Here is a 20,483-nt window from a genome sequence, read left to right on the forward strand (position 1 = left end):
GGGGGGGGGGGTGTTTTTACACGTAATGTCAAAGGAAAAGGGAAGATGCAATTTTACTGAGAGCAAGTTTAACTGGGAACGGGAAGGATGCCAGATAGGATCAGCGTAGTTCCAGGATGGCAGCGGGTCAAGGACGAAAGGCAGAACATAAAAGTCGCTGATCCCATGCTCTGGCTGCGCTTTACATCGGGGATGCAATTGCTGCATCACTCCCCGCAAGGAAGCTGGATAACCCAGCTCTCCGATCAGCCCCGAGCCACCCAATAAGCTGTGCTCAGCCACAGAGAAAGGATGGAAACCAGTCCCCTCTGGGCCCTCCAGATGCTTCTGCAAAATGGGGCTAGCAAAGCCTGCCTACCTCCTCCCGGAGATGTACTGAGGTTAGTTAACACACACTGATGTTTCCAGATCCCCTCCCCAATTTGAAAGAGCTGCAGATCTGCAGAGTATTATTAATACCATACACTTGCCCGGACAGGGTCTCACAATGTTGTCTACATCTTGGAAAAAGCCGTCCGAACGAGATGAAGAACACATCTCTGCTGTCTGCAGTGTTGGGAGGATGCCAGCATGCAGTCCGGTTACAAATGAAGTTCGGCTTTCAAACTGTACGCGCAGGAAAAATCCAGAGAGGACCATTTAGCGCACACGCTCCATCATCCGAGCAGACTCCCCTCCCCCTTCTTCCAATTTTTTTTTTTAATGGATATTATGAGAACTTGCTCAAATACAGGTTTCCCCCCCTTTCTTTGAATGCATTCGAGTCGAAGAAGGGGCAGAGCAACAGGCAAGGGGTCCAACTGTGGTGCTTATTTCAAGACAAGCAGATTGTTTCCTCGTTCTTTACAATGATCAGGGTTTTCCTCTCTCGAGCGCCAGCTGCTAACGGGAAAGCGCTCCGGCCCGATGCTCTGGATCCAACTCAATGCTCTGGATCCGAACCAGTGCTCTGGATCAGATTCTGCTCCCAAGTTATGTTGGTGAAAAGCCAGAAGCAGAAGCTGCCCTCAGTTCATCCTGCCGAAGGGAAATACAAGTGTCTGCAGTCACTGTGCATTTCCTAGCTTTTTTTGACTGAAGCCAGACCTCTACAGTGACCTCAACAGCATCAGGAAGGAGGGGGATGAAAAAGGGGACACGTCTTTTGGCCACGGAGATCATTTCAGCTACGTCATGCTCTCTGAAGAGCAGGCTTAACAGATGCTCTTCTGGCCTCTTGGATGAAATGATTCATTTAAAACATCCATCCGCAAGATCGGAGGGTGTATTTTGTTTAGGGAGAGGAATCCAACGAACGGCACTATTCTTTGTTGAGTTCCCTTTATGTGCTGGTGACTGGAAATCAAAAACAGGTGCATCAGCTTCCTTCCCCCTCTCTACTTGCATTATCATTAGTGATCATCGCTCTACTTGTTTCCAGCAGCAGCCCCAAAATGCCAGACCAAGCTCCAAAGGTGCCAGAAGCCTTGGTCCCTGCTCCAAGCAGCTTCCACGCGGTCTGATTTCAGCCATAGGCTGGTCTGGTAAGAGATTCAGGAGACGCTCCCCTGAGGGAGGCCAGAATTTCGCTCGTGCCTATTAGGAGGGGAACGTCTCCCCTCGGAGAACTGCATGGCCCTGATGCTTGTAGTTCACATCTGGACAGCCCTGTAAGCCAAGCCCCAGAAGGATGTGCTCCCCCACAGCTAGATCTTAGCCACGGTTGCCCTGGGGATGAAGGATGGATGGGAAGGGAGAGAAAGGGAGAAGGCAGGTGAGCGCTAACTGCAAGCAGCCGGATCTCAGAACGCAGTACCAACACAGTGCCTATGTAGCGAAACTGAGGCACAGCTGGGCTCAGCCAAGGCTGCCCAAATGACCTTGGGCAAAACCAAGCACAGCATCCCGGTCTCCCATCCCTGTGCAGCCTGCTCCCCCTCCCCGCAACACGGCTTCTCTGCCCTTACTTGTTTCCATAAATCCATCAGGCTTAAGAGGAGGGCTCTGTCCCCGGGGAGGGGAAGAGGCTGCACAGCTGGGAAGCCCCTCCATTGGTACGGTGGCATGGCAGGGTCCTGGCATTTCTGAGTAGGGGAAGCAGACCGGTCCCGTCTCCCCGCTGCAAGGGGAACGATCACCTGGTAGGATTGTGGCTCCACGCAGCCCATCTGTCCTTTCCCCTGCCTCGTGCCCTGCCCACAACACCCCAGAGGCTTCATCCCACACGTGCCCCCAGTGCTGAGCTGCTAAGGAGGCTGCCGCGGCTTTGTCAGAGCGGATCAGTGCGTCCTTCCCCTCGGGCGCGGAGCAAAAGAAAGAGCACACAGGAATAACGAGCAACTTAACGCCTTCTGTACGGGCCAACATCGTTTTTTCCAATGGTGCTTCCAAGGTCACGCAACCCTCCAGGAAGAGAGCCACAAGTGCGGTCCCTGCCCATGACTGGGGCTCACTACAGACGTACGAGATGCAGAGTCCTGCGCCCCCAACCAAGATCCCTTACCTAGCTCTGCCACTCCGCAGGGCTCCAAGGGATTCATTACCATTATCCCCATTCGACAGATGGGTAAACTGTGGCTGAGAGCTAGTCCACTCCTAACATAACAGCGTACAAAGAGTAGAGCAACCAATTGCTCTTCGTGTCTACTGGAGTTACCGGCTTGTATTCGCAGCAAAGAGCATTTAAGTTAGATAGGAGGGAGAGCTTTTACTTGAATGGCAGCGGCACGTTGCAACAGACTGCCTAGGAAAAGCGGAGACTGCTTCACGGGGGAGTTTAATATCCGTCAGGCCCTTGATCCTGCCTCCATGGTGGGGGTCGGATAAGAGCTCGAGACCCCAGCCAGGCCTCTGTTCCCACGACTCTGTACCACGACAGCCAGAAGAGCAAAGCTCCCCAGCATGCACAACCGTCCCAGGAAAAGGAGTCCTCTTGATGCTCCAAGTCGGGGCCGAACAAGCGGTAGCCCACGGACTGCATCCAGCCCACGTGTGGCCCCCAGCCTTGTGCCCGGCTGCTGCTACAGCATCCAGGGTCTCCCACCCCCTGGTCTCTGCTTCCTACCCCTGCTCCTGGGGGCATGGCTGGGCAGTGGGACGGCACTGAAGGAGCAGTCTGACACCCAGAAACCATATCACAACCAGGGATCCCTGTCCATTTAATCTCCACACAGGGTTGGGCTGGTATTGCCATGTCAGCTAGGGATGCAATATGTTTTTTCATGCTCCTAATAGGCATGAGGGAAATTCTGGCCCAGCCCAAAGCCACAGAGGGAGTGCCAGCACTGGGATTAAATTGGGTCCCCCTCCGGGGCTGGGATCACATTCCTTCCTTATTTAGCACCCAATTCCCAGGGCTACCGAGTGTCCACACCTGACAACAAATGGGAACAGGATCAGGACTGGGCCTGTCATACACCAGTCACTCATTTATGCAGACAATTAAGCAGCTCGTTAGGTGGGTCTAGGTGTGAGCTAAAGTTCAGCAATCAGATTCAATCACGCTGAACATCTCGGAAACACAGCAGGACTCCTCACACCGGTGACTGCTCATTGCCGAACCGCGGCCTACAAGTTCTAACGAGCTTTTCATGATTGATGAGAGCTTTCAAGCCCCCCCCGTGCACTTTGCCGTCACAGAGCGAGCGTGCGTGCGTGCGTGCTACAGTGCTGAATTCGAGGAGTCGAGCTAGCGTGCTCAGAGCGAGCTGCCTCATCGCCACCACGGTGTACAGCTTGACCAGCAAAATCTGATCCTTGAGCCAGAACAAAACCGCCAAAGGCAAAATAGCATAAACCTGGACTGTCCCGAATCATTTGAGAACCAATTTAAACCAAGCTGCAACAAGCCACCTTTAAACTGGAATAAGGGCTTTGCACCGGTATAAATGAACCGACTTAAGTTAAATGGGTGCAGTTTCTGCTTGGGAACGTGGCGTGTGGTAGCACAGCACAGACCCGGCTTTGGGCTTTTACTCACCCACCCCCTAACTCATAGCTTGGAGGAACGGGGTGTGTGTCCACCTTTGGTCACAGGTCTTGTCCTTTCAGCCCCGGAGGCCCGATTTAAGGTACAGCAGCACCGGGAAGGGGGGGAGGTCACAGAAAAATTACAGCATTACCACAAACAACGGAGAAAACCACCATTAAAAACTTACGGGGGGAGTGGAGGGGGGAAACCTGCAGCATATGGCAGGGGCAGCTTCTCTGTGCAACATCTGGCAGACTGGGGAGGGGACAGCAGGAGATTGGGAAAGCAGAGCAGCAGATCAGGCAGAGAAAAAGGATCGGCGTGGCACTTGGGGAGAGCGCGGGGGTAATTTGTGGCATGACTGCCAAAAAAGTTGGTCCCCACAACCACTCAGTCTGTATGCAACCCCCCGAAACCCCCAGCACACACACGAGTGTATAGTATCAATCTGGTTTTACAAATGGGGAGAAGAGACACAGAGAGAAACGTGCAACTTGCCCAAAGCCACAGACGGTGCATCTACACGAGGCGCTAATTGTGCAGTCGCCTAATGACATTGCACAGAAGCGTGCCAGGCAAAACCTGTGCTAACACGCTACGATGCAGCAGGACCAGGCTACTGTGCAGCTGTCTGGAAAAACCCATGCACAAAAAAAGAAGTACAAAATGTAATGCGCAGTAACTACAGCACATTACTGAACGTGTAAATGCACCCAGCATGAATCTGCGGCAAGGCTGGGGAATGAATCTCCATTTCCTGCACCCCATCTGAGCCCGAGCTGGCTCATCTCCCAGCCCCAACTCATCCTCTCTGAACCCATGTTTGCTCTAACCATTACATTGCCCCCTCGAACTATACAGCACCAGAACCTGTCTTGGTGCAGACTCTACCAAGCAGCAGCGACCTCCTCGCAAACACAGCTATGGCTGGAGGGAAAAAGAAGAACCTCAAACAAAAAAAAACCCTCGGACAGAAGGGCTAAGCATTATTCTGCTGCAGGTAAAAGTATCCTTGGACTCAGCATCCAAGACCACTGAAACACATTAATCGCCACAGGCAAACTTGCCATGTGCCTTCATGGATTTTGCTCGCGTCAAGTTATTCCGTTGTCTGCTCATCTGAAAGCCCCAGCCAAGGGGAAGTGGGAGGGACACCTTGCTAATAGCCGAGGCCTCCATTTCAGGTTTAAATATTCATATGCAGTCTCTGAAGGACTTTTTCCTAGACCAGGAGTGTCAAATTCACCCAGCCGCTGAGCTGGATCCAGACCAAGCGGGGCTCCTCGGTGGCTGGAGCCGGACTCACCTCTGACGGTAGGATGAGCAGTATTCGAGTACCATGGGGGCTAACGCGGGTATCACTCACCCTCAGGCACAGACGCTATAACTGGAAGATAACTCAGTAAGGTATTTAGCACACACCCAAGAGACCAGCTGGTATGCATCTTGGGCCAGGCAGGGTGGTGCTGGGGGGTGTCCACGAAAGAACAGCCGTTCCTATTCACAGACGGTCGCGTTTGCTCCCTGCACAGACTGAAACAAAGCCCAACTAAATGGGCCCAGATAGCTTTTTGAAAAAGGAGGGATGCCTTCAGTCACTCCCACCTGGTGGAAAGGAAAAGTTAATCTATATACTATCGAGACTCCCCCGAAACAAGAGAGAGATTTAGAAGGGATAAAGCCTGGTGCCTGGAAAGTGGGGCGGTGCTCAGGAAATCCTCAGGGAAGAGGGGAGGTTTTCTGGCCCCAGCTTCTAAGCTGGTAAAAAAAAAACAAAAAAAACCCCGAAACCCAGATGCTCCCAAACTTGGAGAATCCACCTAGACCAGTGGCTTTTAACTTGCGATCCGTGGTCCCCTGGGGGTCCGCAGACTACGTCTTAAGGGTCCATGAAGGATGACTATGATCAAAAGTATGTGAATACCTATGCTTACAAATCAGAGGGGTCTGTACCTCCATTTGAAATTTCCAAAGGGGTCTACAAATAAGAAAAGACTGAAAACCAGGTATTTAAGCCCTAGCTAGGGCAAGCTGAGGGAGGTTGGCAGGAAGCAAGCCAAGAAAAACCCCCTGCCGGGAACCGGCTGGTTACAAGGGATTATTCTGGAGTTGTTTCTACATAGGGAAGCAGGGCGAGATCCGGTGTTGCTGACCCTGTATTTTGCTCTTCTCTCTCAAACTGTAGCTCCTTTTGTCCCCACGATTTATCCTTCCTGTAACAAAACCTGTTTTCCATTTTGCCTTACTGATTGTGGCAAAGTGTGATCACGGAGCAAGGGATGCTCGTGGAAGGGGAGAGGTGGGGAGGATCTGCTTTCTTTACTTTGCAAACCCAGGGGGTATCCCCGAGGGGCAGAACTGCCGCCGCTGGAGCTGCGAGGGTCCGGTCTGGGGTGAAGGAAACTAAGTTTGCTAGGAGCAAGGAGTCCTCCCCAGGAGCAAGACCCGGTCTATCCCCCAGGACACACAGCAGAACAGAGGAAAGATGCTCGGGCTCAGGGGGGTTGTCACAACATTGTTCTGCAGGCCGGATCTGGCGTGTTTGTCACCCTTGCTCCGGAGCAGGGGTGCTTACCCTCCCACCCACGGCACGGTGTCATCCAGCCCGCAGGGCTCTCCACAGGCCTGGAAATTTAGTACCACCACTCCCTTATTACCAAATCTCCAGACCTATGGGGACCCCCAAGCCCTGTGCACTGGATCCAGCACCTGATTTCAGCTCTCAGGGCCAGGTGGGAATAGCGCTGGGACCCCAAAACCCATTCCCGGAGCCTGGCAGGCACAAAGGGGTGGTGCTGGGCCACCCGGACCCAATCCTGGCATGGGGAGGTGGTTGAAGGGGGTGATGCTGGGCTCCCAGGGCTCAATCCCAGTCTGCAGGGCAAAGAAGGGGTGATAACTGGCCCCACGGCTAGTCCAGCCCTGCGTTACTCATCTGGCATGCAGGGCCAAAATGCTGAGCACCGGTGCTTTAGAGCTTGTTCTGCACGGAGCGGAAAGAAAACAAGGGAGAAGGGCGAAGCGGGCCGGTTTGGGGCACTGTATCCCATGTGCTCCTCAGAGCAGCAACTCCACCTTCCTGGCCGTACCTGCACACACCACACTCCGCCGGCGCAGCAGGGGAACCGCAAAAGGGACCGCGATCTGTGGTCTGCTCTGTGCAAGGGATCACGATCCCAGCTCCCTGTCGACACACTCCAGGGTTATTCGCACTTACTTCGGCAGCAGAGCTGGGCTCCGCTTCAGTCCGTCTGGGCTCTGTAGTTAGAAACTCCCCCCATTTCGCAGACGGGTTTGCCAAGGGGTGAGCAGAGCAGGTGCTTCGTCCTGCCACAAACAGGGAGGAGCGGCTGCAAGCTGCGTTCTGCACCAAACCCTTCTGCTACATCGCTCTGCCTGTCTCCCGCACATATAGACGTATTGTTCCTCCAGAGGCCAAAGAGATGGTGGAAATTGCTGGCTCATGGGATCAGTGACCTGATATAAAAGCTGCTTCTCATGTCTACGGCAGGCTTTGAGCCTGCAGGCGGGAGCTCGGGGTGTATTTGGAAGGTGTCTAGCATGCTCATGAAGGTCCTCTGATGACCAGTACTTTCTGAACCCAACAAAAACTCGATCTGGCAGCCTCGGTTTGCATCCAGGGAAGGGACCCAGCACAGCTCCAGGGTAATAGCCGGGTCTCCTCCCTGTCCGATTTCCTTCCTGGCATCCTCCCCCCCAGGCCGGAGCTTCCTTGGCCTCTCGCTCTGAAAGCCGGCTCAGCAACACAGGAACACGGGCCATCGGCAGGAACTGCTCCCTGTGCAGACAAGCAGGAGGAGGCGAGAAAAACCGGCTCTTCCCTGGAGCAAACCGGAGAGGTGCTGCGTGGGGAGGGGGAGCCCTGCACCTGCTTCCCGGCAAACCCTCAGACTCAGAGAAACTCATTTCCTGCTCAAGCTCCTTGTGATTCACCCCTTTGACAGATGGGCTCTGGCACTGCCCTAACGCACGAGATGCGGCAGCCTGCACTCGTCTGTCTGCTTCACTCCCTAGAAATATGAGACAGAAGGAGGAGAGGGAGAGAAGGGGAGAAAGGGAGGAGGAGGAGAGGGAATACTTTTCCTCTTTATGGAGAAGGGGCGAGTGAGCAACTGTACCAGATCCTCCTCTGCTGTACAGCTAAGCCAAGAATTTGCCCCTCTTTTGCTCCAGTATGGTTATTCCAGCTGGGCCCTAAAACTCTAGGAGGACTGAAAAAGATTTAGCCATGACAGTCTGAGGGCAGGCAGAAGGCAGAGTAGAGATGCACCATACAGACCAACTGAATCAGAGATGTATAAGCTTTTTTGAGCAAGAGCTCCCTTCGTTGGAGGCTATCTGATGAAGTGAGTCTATAAGGTGCCTCTCTACACTGCCTTCTCTAAGAGATCTGCAAGGCAGAGCGAGACAAATGTAGACAGCCTGCAGCCCTGTCTTGCCTTGCGCTAGGCCATCCTCTTGATGCCACCTTCCTGCCTAGAGCCTTGTGGTTTTTCTGCTGAATGAAGAAACTAGGGACCAAGGGATGTGCTGGGTATCTGGACATCCCCATCCTCACACAGCAGCCCATGGACTTGTCTAGCTGAGTCTTAGTGCCAATAGCACCCGGTTGCATCCAGGACTCCCTGCTTGTACCTCACCCATTGGGCTCCCTGCCTAAATGACTGCCAGGAAACCTCCCAAAAAGCCAAAAGCTTCCCAGAAGCCCACGGGTGATCTGAATGCCCAGAGGCGGCTGATAGGAGATGACAAAAGGAAACAAAGGGACCAGGTAGTTTCCACCTGCATAACCTACTGAGGCTGCTCCTCCAAGAGAACTGGCTGGGTCCTTACAAGTGTCCCGTTCCTCTAGGACATCCCTTTTCAGTCCCTTGCTGTAGGCGAAGAGATGCTAAAGTACCGCACCTGTTCAGCCCCGATTCCCAGTCTGCTCTCGCAGGGCCTGGCCGCAATGTCACCACACTGGGGAGTGAGGAGACCCTTCCTGCAAAATTAGTCCGATGATAACAGGAGAAAGGGGGACGTGACCATATAAAGGGGGAACTGGCCACACATAAAATTGAGCCGCTGTACCCATGTCATAAGTCTACTCTATCCTATGGCAAGTGGAATACAAACCATGGTAATTCAGCATATTTTTCACTTATTGCCAGCATTTAGGGATAACCCACCCCCCACATTTAGTTTCTATCTAATGTAGGACAGAGCAAACACATGAAACAATTTCCACAAACCAACTGATGCAACGTTAACCTGATATAACTGTTTTGTCTGTCCATGTTGCTAGGGATGTTTTTGGGCAGTGGAAGGGGATCGCAGTGGTACTTAGGGAGGGCGCGGGGCTAATTTGTACCATGCCTGCCAATGAGGTTGGCCCCCACTGATCCGAGGCTACAGCCTCCGGCCTCCGAATCTATATGATGCACTGTGAACAGGCCCATTTGGACACACACTCATGCAAAATACACTTGTCAACAATGGGTACTGAATCAGAGGAAAGATATATCCAACTAAATCTGGAACAGTCCTTAAATATCACACACACGCTGCTGCATGCCAGAACTAGCTGCTTTTACCTGTGCAAGTCAAATGGATGTTCACATTTCTTTTTCATCTTTTGATGCAAGATGAAAGCCAAGGTAAGATCCATTCTGACGGCCTGCCGCTGTTGGGGAAGTGCACACTACACATAAACGAAGGCAAAGAAATTAGAAAGCAGGAGAGATTTAGACACACAACAAGACAAGGGAACCTCATCCATGCTGCCGTTAGAAGGATTACCAACCCCGGACACAGTCGAGGCTTGTTAGCACGGGGGAGAGAGAAAAGGTTATCTGGTGCTCAGTGCTATGGCTGGGAAGTCAGGAAACACGGCCTCAATTGCTAGCTGTTTCCCTGCCAAACCCCAGACTCAACCCACAGAGTGAAGCTGGTCTGAAAAAATGCCCCTGAGCTCTTTTGAAAGTCCCAGCCCTACTGCTTACCTCGACTACAAAACTTCATCAGCTTTGAAGAGTCAAATAAGCTCCCAGGACGCGAGCCACAACCCACTAGTCCATCAGGCCAGATGGAGACCAACCGGGCTGAGCCTTCTCCCAGCTACTCGCCAAGGCACACTCTCGCCTGTAAGCGAGGGAGGGCCAGCGTCTCAGCTCAGCTGCGCTCCTCTAAATCCTGAGCAATTTGTTTGAAGATAGAAAGACTTGCTCTGGATTTACCCTCAGCGTGACGAAGATCAGACTAAAGCCCGTCGCATAGTAAAACACACAAGAGGAGGAATCAGTCAACAGAAACGGCCTCATCTTTGTTGCCCTTCCCAGATCGGTGGCCAAGGTAAGGGAAAGGGCACGGCTAACTCCGACAGCAAAGCAGAGCATTAACAACGAGAGAGCTGTTCGGCTATCTGTGAGCCAGTTTTATAGAAACGTGGGTCATTAAAATGCCAGATCTCCTCGCCCTCTACTCTGTACACCACCGATTCCCGCACGGCGTGCCACAAGCACCTCGGGTAAAGACGGAGATGCTTTCCTCCCCATCCAGCACCTGCCCCAGCTCCTCAAGGCTGCCCCTCTGGGTACTGCTGCCACCCTTTCCTACCCCCCCGGGCAACCCTTCCCATGCTTATGGGCAAGCAGACGCACGGATGGAGCTGCCCTTTGCAGTCCTGCTCATCCTTTCCACTCCTGGGGCGGGCAGGATGGGCTGCAGGGGTAGTCGCCAGCATGCAAGACCCTGCAGGAGCAGCCTCAGCAGCAAGGCACTGCCCTAGCTCCCCTCCACGCTCCTGGGCTCGGCAGGAGACGGGCAGTGGAAAGAGCAGGGCACAGCACGATGAGGTCCTGCCTTGCCACCCTGCAGTGGCACCAGCTAGTTCAGGGGTCCTCAACTCTTTTTTAGCTGCAAGGCCTCCAAACTCCAGGTCTTTTCTGACTTTGGATCTACCCCAGTGCTTTTCAACTGGGGTGCTGCAAAATTCAGAAAAATACATCTCATCTCATCACTGCTATGATTTCTTTTGGCAAGGGAATGGAATATAGCAAGTTTTGAAGAAGTTTGTGCACATACACACAAGCACCCACCCCTTTTTTGGGCACAAGAGAGAAGTATGCTGCCAATTTTAATCCAGGGGGGAAAAAAGCATGCTTCAGGTATGAGAAGCTTGAGAAACAGTGCCGTAACACCACCTTGGACATACAGACTGTGAAGCCGACAGGGACCTCTAAGGCCTCTAACCCCTCTTCCTATTTAACGCAAGCTGTAGCATTTCACCCAGTTCCTCCTGTCCCAAGTCCAGTAAATGATGTTTGTTCCCGAAAGCAGCCAGCCCTAACTTGACTTGAAGCCATCAGCTCAAATTAAAAAGGATGCTGAAAGCAGAGATTTTAAAACATTGATTTGCTATTGGTTAGCAAGAGAGAGCCGTTACATACCCACATGTGCATTAATCTGTACGCTATACACTCAACTTTCAGCATTTCTCTCTGTTCAGGGAAAAACAAGTTTCATTTTGCTTATCGTGTCCTCGCTCTTTCAGGGTCGTGTGTGCAAAAACATCATTGCAATGCTTGGGTTGCAAATAGTCTGAGGGGGTTGGTTTGGATGTTTTTGAACATATTGCAGACGTTCATAATAATCACACAAAGATTGCTACTGTCTTGTGTTTGGTAAAAGCTGCTTTATACAATGCCTGATATTTTGGCCCAAAGTAGGCCCTGTAGGATTCTTCAAAACTGAAGGCAAATATGAAAACCCACAACTGCTCCCCACTAAAAAAACAAAACAAAAAACATGACCCCTGCACAAACTTCAATGCCCCAACACACGCAAGTCTAAAAAAAGTCTACCGGGAATACAAATCCAATCTGTCCTTAAAAAAAGGGACAGCTACGTTAGCTCCCCGAAAGCCCCAACCATTTGTTGCAGTAGGAACATAAAACAAGTGATTACTATAAAACTCAACAACAAACTGACTTTCGTAACAATTGAATAAATAAGATTATTTGCCCTTAATTATCTCCCATTAAGGGTTAGCCTGGAAGAAAATGCCTTCCCTAAAAAGAAGTTCGTTACACAGCAGAATTCAAATGTAAATTATCTTTATTAATATGCATGCCAGTGTTGATATCACAGATGCTGTTACAAATCTTTGATAATTAATCTCTAATACAGTTTTAGGGCGGGGGGGGGCGGGGGGCGTTGGGTTGTTTTTTTAACGAGCCCGACTTCCACCGAAGCAAGATCTAGCTTTGAACGAAGCCCGTTGTCCTGCCCCCACATGCGCTATTCTGCGTAAAGGACAGTGTACAAGCGCTTTTCCTTGATTCACTCTTCAGCACGTTTTCTGCCAAAAAAACCCAACCCCAGCAGCCAAACCAAGTCGATCCGACCGCCTGTCTGGAGGACAGCAAGCGAGTCCCAGAAAGAGACTGCTCTGCCCTCCTCTCCGCTCAGCGACTAAGTCACCTGAAACCACTGATCCCTCTGAAAGGAGCAGAGGGAAGATAAGCGGTGAGCTCCTCAAGCCCCCATGGGTCTGCTTTCCTCACTGGAGGTGGGTACCAAAAGTCTCCTAGCTGTCTGTATCCACTCCAAATTCCTAAATAGTAGCAGAGTACAGATGGAAAACCACATTATGATACAACCGCTGTCCGTGTCCGGTGCATTTTCAACAGCCTTTAAGCATGCATCGCACAGGCAAGTACTTTCTATGATGCAACCAGATGCATCCAGGGCACCGCACACCTGGAGATAGGACAAAGCTCCTACTGCAAAGCCTTGGGTTGAAACCGGCTGCTTTTTAACCCTCTCCTTGCTCGTGATGCACACCCTGAGAGGCTTGGATACGTTTCACATACAAGATTTCTGCATCTACACACTGTAGTGCGGTTCCCTTGATGAAGGGAAAGTACTGGCAGACCCGGGAGTATTCAAATGAAAAAAACTGAGATGTCATTTTAGGGGAGCATCTGGGGCAGAAGGGTTTCAAGAGTACTTGAAAGGTTGTATATAGCAGTCCAGCCATCAAGGGCCCTATTTGCCCCATCCATCATGCCAAAAAAGGTGTGACCTTGATTCCAAGGTGAAAAGGGCATTACATATGCATGGGCTCACAGGGAGGGGCCGTGAATCCTATGGGACTCAAATGAAAGTCCCCAAGCCAGAGGAGGTGCCTTCATTAATAGATGCCCTCCTCTCATCTTTTTAAATACCTGACTGCCAAGATACATCTGTGTATTCATGGGTGAACATTGTATTTACTCACATACCATGCATACCAACCCCCACCCCCAGTCAGCTCCCGCCCCCAAAATTGGGATGCATGTCTTAACACAAAAATTTATTTTTGGCTTGGAATAAAAGCACCCAACTTTGATTCCTGCTTGCAGAAGCAGTGGCATTTCTATTCAGGCAGCTGAGGAAGGCAACTGACCTAATGGCTTGTTCTTCACTCCTCAGGTATTAAGCTACATCTCTCCGGTGTGATGGCCTTGATATCCCACTAATCAAGCCAATCTTTCTTCTCACCATTCTGCTGTCTTTTAGCTCCTTCTAGTCTCTCTTCTCCTATTTCACAGCCTTATCAATTTTTTTTTGCTCTTTTCAAAATGTAGCTCCACCCATAGAGACCAGTCTTAAGCAGTAGCTGGGGTTTCAACTTTGGGTGAGTGAGCTGAACATTAGGCTCTGCCTATGCAGCCAGAATTATAGAAACATTTTTTTCCCCCTCATTTTGCTTTCCCAAAAGCAAAGTGTGCATTGTATGTGCAGGTGTGTGGTACATGTGAAAATATGGTTGCTGAAAGACACCAGATGAACTCTCAGGTAGCTTGCAGATGGACCCAAGCTTTTTAAACTCTAGCAGGTACCATAACAGGAATTCTTGACCAAGGTACTGGGGCACCTTGGGGTGCCACAAGATCCTCTGAAGGGTGCATAAGGAGGTGAGAGAAGAAAAGCAAATAAAGGCAGGCTCAACCTTCAGGTACAAGGAGGTAAGCAGATAAAGGAAGGCTCAGGTTCCCCCGGCCTGGCTGTTCCCCTGCCCCCACTGCAAGGAGGTAAGCACTGTAATATATAAATTAGTCTTTGAAATGGCGTGCTACTCAATTCACAAATGTTATGGAAGGGGGCCTCAAGTCTGAAAAGGTCAAGGATCTGAGAGAAGCCTCAAATCTGCAAGATTTGGTAGGGGAAAACCATTCGTGTTGACAGGAGGGTGCTGGCACCTGGATGCAAGATCTGTCCATGACTCAGATACAGCTGTATGTTTATCAGGAGCTCAACGGCATTTGAAAGCCACAATTAGGCTGCGTTATCATTGCTCGTCTGCTTGCTTCCTGAGGATTCCTAGGGAAGAGAAAAAGAGCAGAAGCAAGGTGCATGGGATCCGACATAGACTCTCGGTCCTGACCCACCTCTGGACCAGAAACAACTCATTTCCTGCCTTCCCTGCTCAAAAAAACCCCCATGGCAATGCACACGCACCACCTCAGGCTGGGGGATAACAAAACCAGCCTGCTTCTCTGCAACCCACTGCCACCAGCTCTGCACGCTCATCCTCCGTGCTATTCACTGTTCCACCCCCATGTCCCACGGAGACACTAAGTGGCAGGACACCTTCAGGGAGGGCGAGGGTCCCCAGTATGGCATGTATTCTACCCTGATCCCATGAGCCACCATGGACCTAGACTGGTAGCTCCTACACGGACCCATCTGCAGGGAAGCCTATCTAGCACGCTTCTAAGTCCCCCCGCAACACCTGCTTCTTGGGGGCATGCTGACCTCAAGCGCCCATCCACCACCCCGGCATGAACCTTTTGTTTTATGCACTCCCCATTTGTGGCCCCACCAAGTCCCAGGACCTCCTGGTCAGCCTGCTCCTGGCTCTGGCCAAACTTGCTGTGTACCAGATAAGGAAGGTGGCCCTAGCTAGGGGGAACCTGGTCAACTGGGCAGCTGTTCTTCACGCGTCTCCAGACACGGTTTCACCTGGTAGCATCCATGGGCTCTCTGGATACACTTGCAGAGCAGTGGGTAGCTGGCCAGCATGCTCTGCTTGGTATCCCTCCACAAAACCTGTGTTATAAACCTGTGACCTTCACTGACGTCCCCATTTCCTCTTTTGTTATACCAAAAATTCTGTTGTTACACATTTCATGGCGCTCCTTTAACAAGAGAGAGAGGCATATTTCTTGGTTGGCCTATGCCCACCCAGTCAACGTTAATAAAGGCTTGTTTTCCCTCAAGTCAAGAAAGGGGTAAACCTATTTTGAGAAAGTGGGATTGAATTCATAGAAGCTTTTAAAAACCAGTTGTGTTTATGCACAAACTTTCTTCTACTGCAATCTGCCAGTATGCCTGGAGTCCCTGGAAGATGAACCACCATCAGGTGTTTTCATGATGCAGGTGTTATGTTTTAGAGAATTATTGTGCCCTAATACACTGGACTGGAAATAATATAGCATGATATCATGTCTTGCATCGTCACCTGTATGGCAAGGACCTTGATCGAAAGAGCGCGCACACTTGGTGAGTGGTTTTCACCCCTGCGTGTTTTGAGGTGACCATTCGCATTGAGTTTGCAAGTCAGCCTCCCATTCTCAAGTTGATTGCATCTGTAGGACCTGCAATGGAGTTGGAGCGCAGAATGAGCTGTCCAGGCCAGAAAAAGCTCATGATCTAATGCAAGACAAGACACAATAAGAAGGCTTAAACAAAGGAAGGAAGCCCGAGAGAACAAGGGTAATGCTGAGGGACACGGGGTTACAAAGAGCAGATATATGCACAACTAGCAGGTTACAAGCCAGTGTTTTAACAGATATAAACACGCAAGATATACAGCTCCCAGTAACACGTGGTAGCCACCTGTCCAGCCATTAACCAGAGCCATCATGGCAGAAGTTAAACTTTGAAAGCGAACAGTTGAAATAGCAGCTTTATAGTAAGTTGCATATAAATCTCACTGATTCGTTCTGCAGGACATCTCTAGCATACATGCTGTCTACCCACACAGCTAACACTCGCAGCCAGACTCACCATCTCGCATCTCAGCTACTGCAACATCCTTTTCCTTGACCTAACAAATGCAGCCCTGCCCTGTTGCAGCCACTCAGACTACTGCTGCAAAGACGGTTTCCTCAGCCCATCATGATGACCAGTCACACCCTCTTTTTGCATCTCTCCATAGACTCTCCCTTTTCTATAGCATTCAACTTGTGCTATTGTTTTTTTTTCCCCCCTTTCAAGGATCTTCAAAGCTTATGCCCTTCCTGTGACTTCCCATTTGGTACTGAGCAGTTAACTCCTGCCCTCCTCCCTGTCCACCATGACTGCCTCCATCACCAACTCGTCCACCTTTCAAACATGCACCTTTGCTGCCTATCACATTTGGGAAGAGTTCCCCAGAAACATCTATAAGGCTGCCTCATCTTCCTTAAAGGACTCTCCAAGGGCAACAGTGGCAACAATCGGGTGCCAGAAATGCTAAAACCCCTGCCCAACACACTGTCCAGTAGTGTCTCCCTGTTTCCTTGTCCTTCCTCCATCTGCCTGTTGGCAGTCACCTGTTATTTCTCGTCTTACACTTAGACTCGAAGCTCTTGGGAACCGGGACCATCCTTATGTTGTGTGCTAGCACAGCGCCAAGCACAATGGGGTCCTTCCTCATGCTCAGGGCTTCCAGACACTACAGCAATGCAAATAAATAATAGTTTGGGAAAGTGGGCCAGGAACACAGCAGGCACGAAAGAGAAGGCCAAACAACAGATGGAGGATGTTCCCCTGGCGGGCGAGCGGTGAGGAAGGCTGGGGGAATGCAACGAGACACAACACATGAGTTGCAAAGGCTCCTAAAAGGGAACAAGAAGCTTGCATCTGATGCAGAGGAGCGGGGGAAAGCCAATGCAGGGACTCACAAGAGCAGGGCGACCTTGTCAGACCTGGGGCCAGGAAAATGATCCTGGCAGCAACATGCTGCCTCAACCCAAGGGGCAAAGCAACCCAGAAGGCCGGAGAAGATGCTCTCTCAACCAGTTTACACATGCAAATACCAACCAGCCTATGTCACTAGATTAAACCCCCCGAGAAGCATCCTGTAGGGCAGGTAAGTTCTGACCTTTGGGTGCCGCCAATTCTTCATAATGCAGTGATTTACGCAGCAAATTTCCTCCAGAAGCCCATGCAATACAGGCGGGTCCATAACACTTGAGCAGCTAACAGCCCCTAGATCCCTCCACGTGCACTGCAATGATCCTACTCATTTCCTATATAATTCAACAGGGAAGCTACACCGCTATCATGCCCGGTGATCTAATTGGGACAGGCAGGGAGCTGTTGCAACAGCCACAGCAGGATCTTTCCACGCACGATTTTCATGCACGCACACACGTATTCATTCTGTTAAATGTCAGCCCATATCAGCATACGATGGGAGAGGTGGGGAAATGGAGGTAATAATATTAGCTCCATCAGCCTAAAAAAAGAAGCAAAGGGATCCAAAGCCAAACCTCAAATGGCATTTGCTCATTCCAACAGGAGGTGGTTATCAAATCTGATGCCTTTCAAACGTGGAAATACAGAAGTTTGGGTTGTTCGGGAGGCTGCTCAAATACCGCTGGTTGATATGCGCATGCCAGCGATCAAAACTCCAGGCCAAGGTTCGCCTCCAAAGACCACAAGATGGTTTGCTTGAATAAACAAGCAACCCCTATTTGAATATACAAACAGCCAGACACAAAGTCCTCCCAGAAGTTTAAGAGCTGACATTTGTTCCCCATGTCATTTAATAGGCTATAAGGTTTCCAAGTAGACCCAAAACTATTACCACATTTACTTGCAGCCCCTCCTTCGCATACAAGGAAACCTCATTAAACACACTGTCTATCATTAAACTGCTGCCAAAAGCACCATGTGCTTGGTCCGGGAAACCAACTACAAAGTTGATTAAATGCAGCCAACAATACATGACTATAAAATATAAGGTCCGTATTGGGCAAACATGTTGACAGGAACATTTTTTTGTGTGGGGCCCTTAAAAAAACCCACCAAAAAAAACAGACAGCTGCTCCCCCAGGAAGAAACGAGCACCAGCCTGGAGGTATTACAGTACCGGGCCAGCACTTGGAGAGGCTGGACCAAGCTCTGCCACCCTCCCTGGTGCCAAAAATGGTGATGGGAATGTACCACTTTTTTTTTTTAATTTCATGTCTTGGGCCAGCTCCGAATCCTATAGACTGAGCAGAGCTCAATCAATCTAGTCCGTATGGTGTTACCACCGGCAAGTCTCCTCCCTCCCAGATTCTTCAGCCTGGGACTTCAGATATTCCCAAATCCATGGCAGGCATCCTATGTGCAAGCCCCAAGCCTCGAGGCCTTAATAGCTCAGACACCTCCTAGTCTTGCTGGTCCCGAACCAAAAGGCAGAAGGAGCAAGCTAGAGGAAAAGTGCAAAAGCAACCAATCCTCCATCTCCATAAATCAGGGGTGGGAGATTATTTGGGCCGGAGGGCCACTTAGGGAAGTTCCCAAGTTAGCACCCCCCCAGCTAACCAAAAACACCTGAAGTCACGGATGTGCAATTATTTTGGCTGACAGGTCACTTAATGAGTCCTCTCGAGGGCCGCAATTCTCTCTCTCTCTCGCCCTGATCCCGATGCCACCCAGAGCTGCAGCATGCCCCAATCCCCACTTTGACCAGCTACATCCACAGCTTAGGCCAGCACCCACCCAACACGCCGGAAGCAGCCCCAGGCGGGCACTGATGTCAGCTGTGGACATGGCAGGCAGGTTTCTGGTGGGGATCAGAGCATCCACCTGGGTCCACAGCTGATGCCGTCACATCGGTGCTGGGCAAAAGAAGTACCACTCACCTGGCACAGTAAAACAACCCCACCTTAATGGCACCATGCAGCAGCTGGAGTCGGAGCCGCCGGCTGCTCGTGGGCCAGATCCCACGAGTTCGCAGCCACCCAAATGTGGGCTAGATACAATCAGCTGGCAAACCAGATCCAGCCCACAGGCCATATTTTACCCACCCCTGAGCTACACTAAGTCATTCAAGGCAAAAAAGGTATCTCCCCTGCCAGATACATAAAAACACCTAGACCAAAACCATCATTATGGTATCTTTCTAGCCAGGGAAAGATCAGTGCAGCCCATCTAAACAACGTACATGGTAGTGCCCACTGAATGCAGTCCTCCTCAGTGCCAACGCAAGTCATGGTGAGCCACTACATTGCACACATTTTTACTTCTTCACTCCCACAGCTGAGCTGCACCTTATTTTTCCCATTTCCAGTGAGTCCTGTTTCTTCACCAGCCTAAAGCGTCTGGCAAACATCACCAAATGGGGTCCCCAGAATCCTTATCTCAGCCCATTGCATACAATTATTGTGGCTCCATCTTCCATGAAAATAAGCTGGACCAGGCTGCCCTGCGCCTCATTTGCAAATACATTTTTGGAGCATCGCAGGACTCATGACAAAACCATCCAGTTCCAGTTATGAGTGGAGGACTAATTAACAAGTGGATCCTTTGTGGAAGGTATCTGGACCACACACACACACAGCAGTGCTGAGCTGTGGGGAAACCATGGCTTGAAAAGCTGTTGATTCTGGTGAGGCCGAGTCCAATTAACTATATGGTAGATCAAGAAGAGTCTTTTGGCTTTGGACTACTATCATACCTAGTTTGTACTATTATAAATAGGTACCAAAGGACTGCCTAAAAGCGTCTTCATGAAGTACCTGTGCTGAAACTTGCAGCAGTTTCCAAAAAGGTAAACTGCATCAATTCTGGACGAACTAAGTCTCTGGGTACTACATGCAAACTATTACAGCTATGTGTAATTTCAAGATCAATGTTTTCAAATTTGCTTCTCACTTGTATGTGCTCAGAGAGAGCAGGGTGTGATGGGGGGGAAGGGGCTGCATGGGGGAGAAGTTGGGGGGAGACGGGAAGCAGAGGGCAAGGTGGGTACCTGACCCTCCACATTAAATCTTCCCTACTATAACAGTGGGAGGGGAGCAAATTCAAGGCAAACCTCCAATAATGAGATTGTATACCTAGAAAATTATAATAAATTTTCCATATATAAAAGTCAAATTATTGGAGGACTGTCTTATTCTTAGGGTCAAGTAAATAGGGTAATGCCACCTGCTATGAGCTATATGGAGGATATCAAGATACAACAGCAAAAGAATCAGATAATTTCTTTGTGTAGCCCTGTTAGATATTTGCCAATTTACAGGGACTAGCTCAGCGAGCAGAAATGGATGACTTCTAACATAGAAATTACTGATATCAACTGCAGCCATTCCTCAGAGGACTCCCATCAATTCAAAGCGTTAGATTTGAACAATACTATGTCTTCTGGCTGGTATCATTAGGTTTCCTGCCTTCGAAGAGGCCAACGGGAGCAGTTTCTCTTACACTGGTGAAGCGGAAATAACACGAGCTGAAATGGCATGTTCACTTCATGGGCGAGACCCTGCCGCATGCATAGATCTCCATTCAC

At 50.4% G+C, this 20,483-nt stretch overlaps 1 protein-coding gene and 1 long non-coding RNA gene across 12 annotated transcripts in view; both read right to left on the minus strand.

Annotated features, from left to right (window-relative positions):
* CLASP1 (cytoplasmic linker associated protein 1) overlaps nucleotides 1-20,483 on the minus strand; it is a 251,743-nt gene that overhangs the window by 201,535 nt on the left and 29,725 nt on the right. The gene's annotated exons all lie outside the window — the stretch shown is intronic.
* Nucleotides 12,065-20,483, minus strand: part of LOC112550997 — a 19,155-nt gene continuing 10,736 nt past the window's right edge. The window contains exons 2-3 of the long non-coding RNA XR_003095100.1: nucleotides 15,459-15,649; nucleotides 12,065-14,317 (exon numbers count right to left, since the gene is read on the minus strand). This is a non-coding gene — a long non-coding RNA (uncharacterized LOC112550997). The remainder of the gene's footprint in view (nucleotides 14,318-15,458; nucleotides 15,650-20,483) is intronic.

The sequence above is a fragment of the Alligator sinensis genome, unplaced genomic scaffold, assembly GCF_000455745.1.
Source record: "Alligator sinensis unplaced genomic scaffold, ASM45574v1 scaffold1133_1, whole genome shotgun sequence".
Lineage (NCBI taxonomy): Eukaryota > Metazoa > Chordata > Crocodylia > Alligatoridae > Alligator > Alligator sinensis.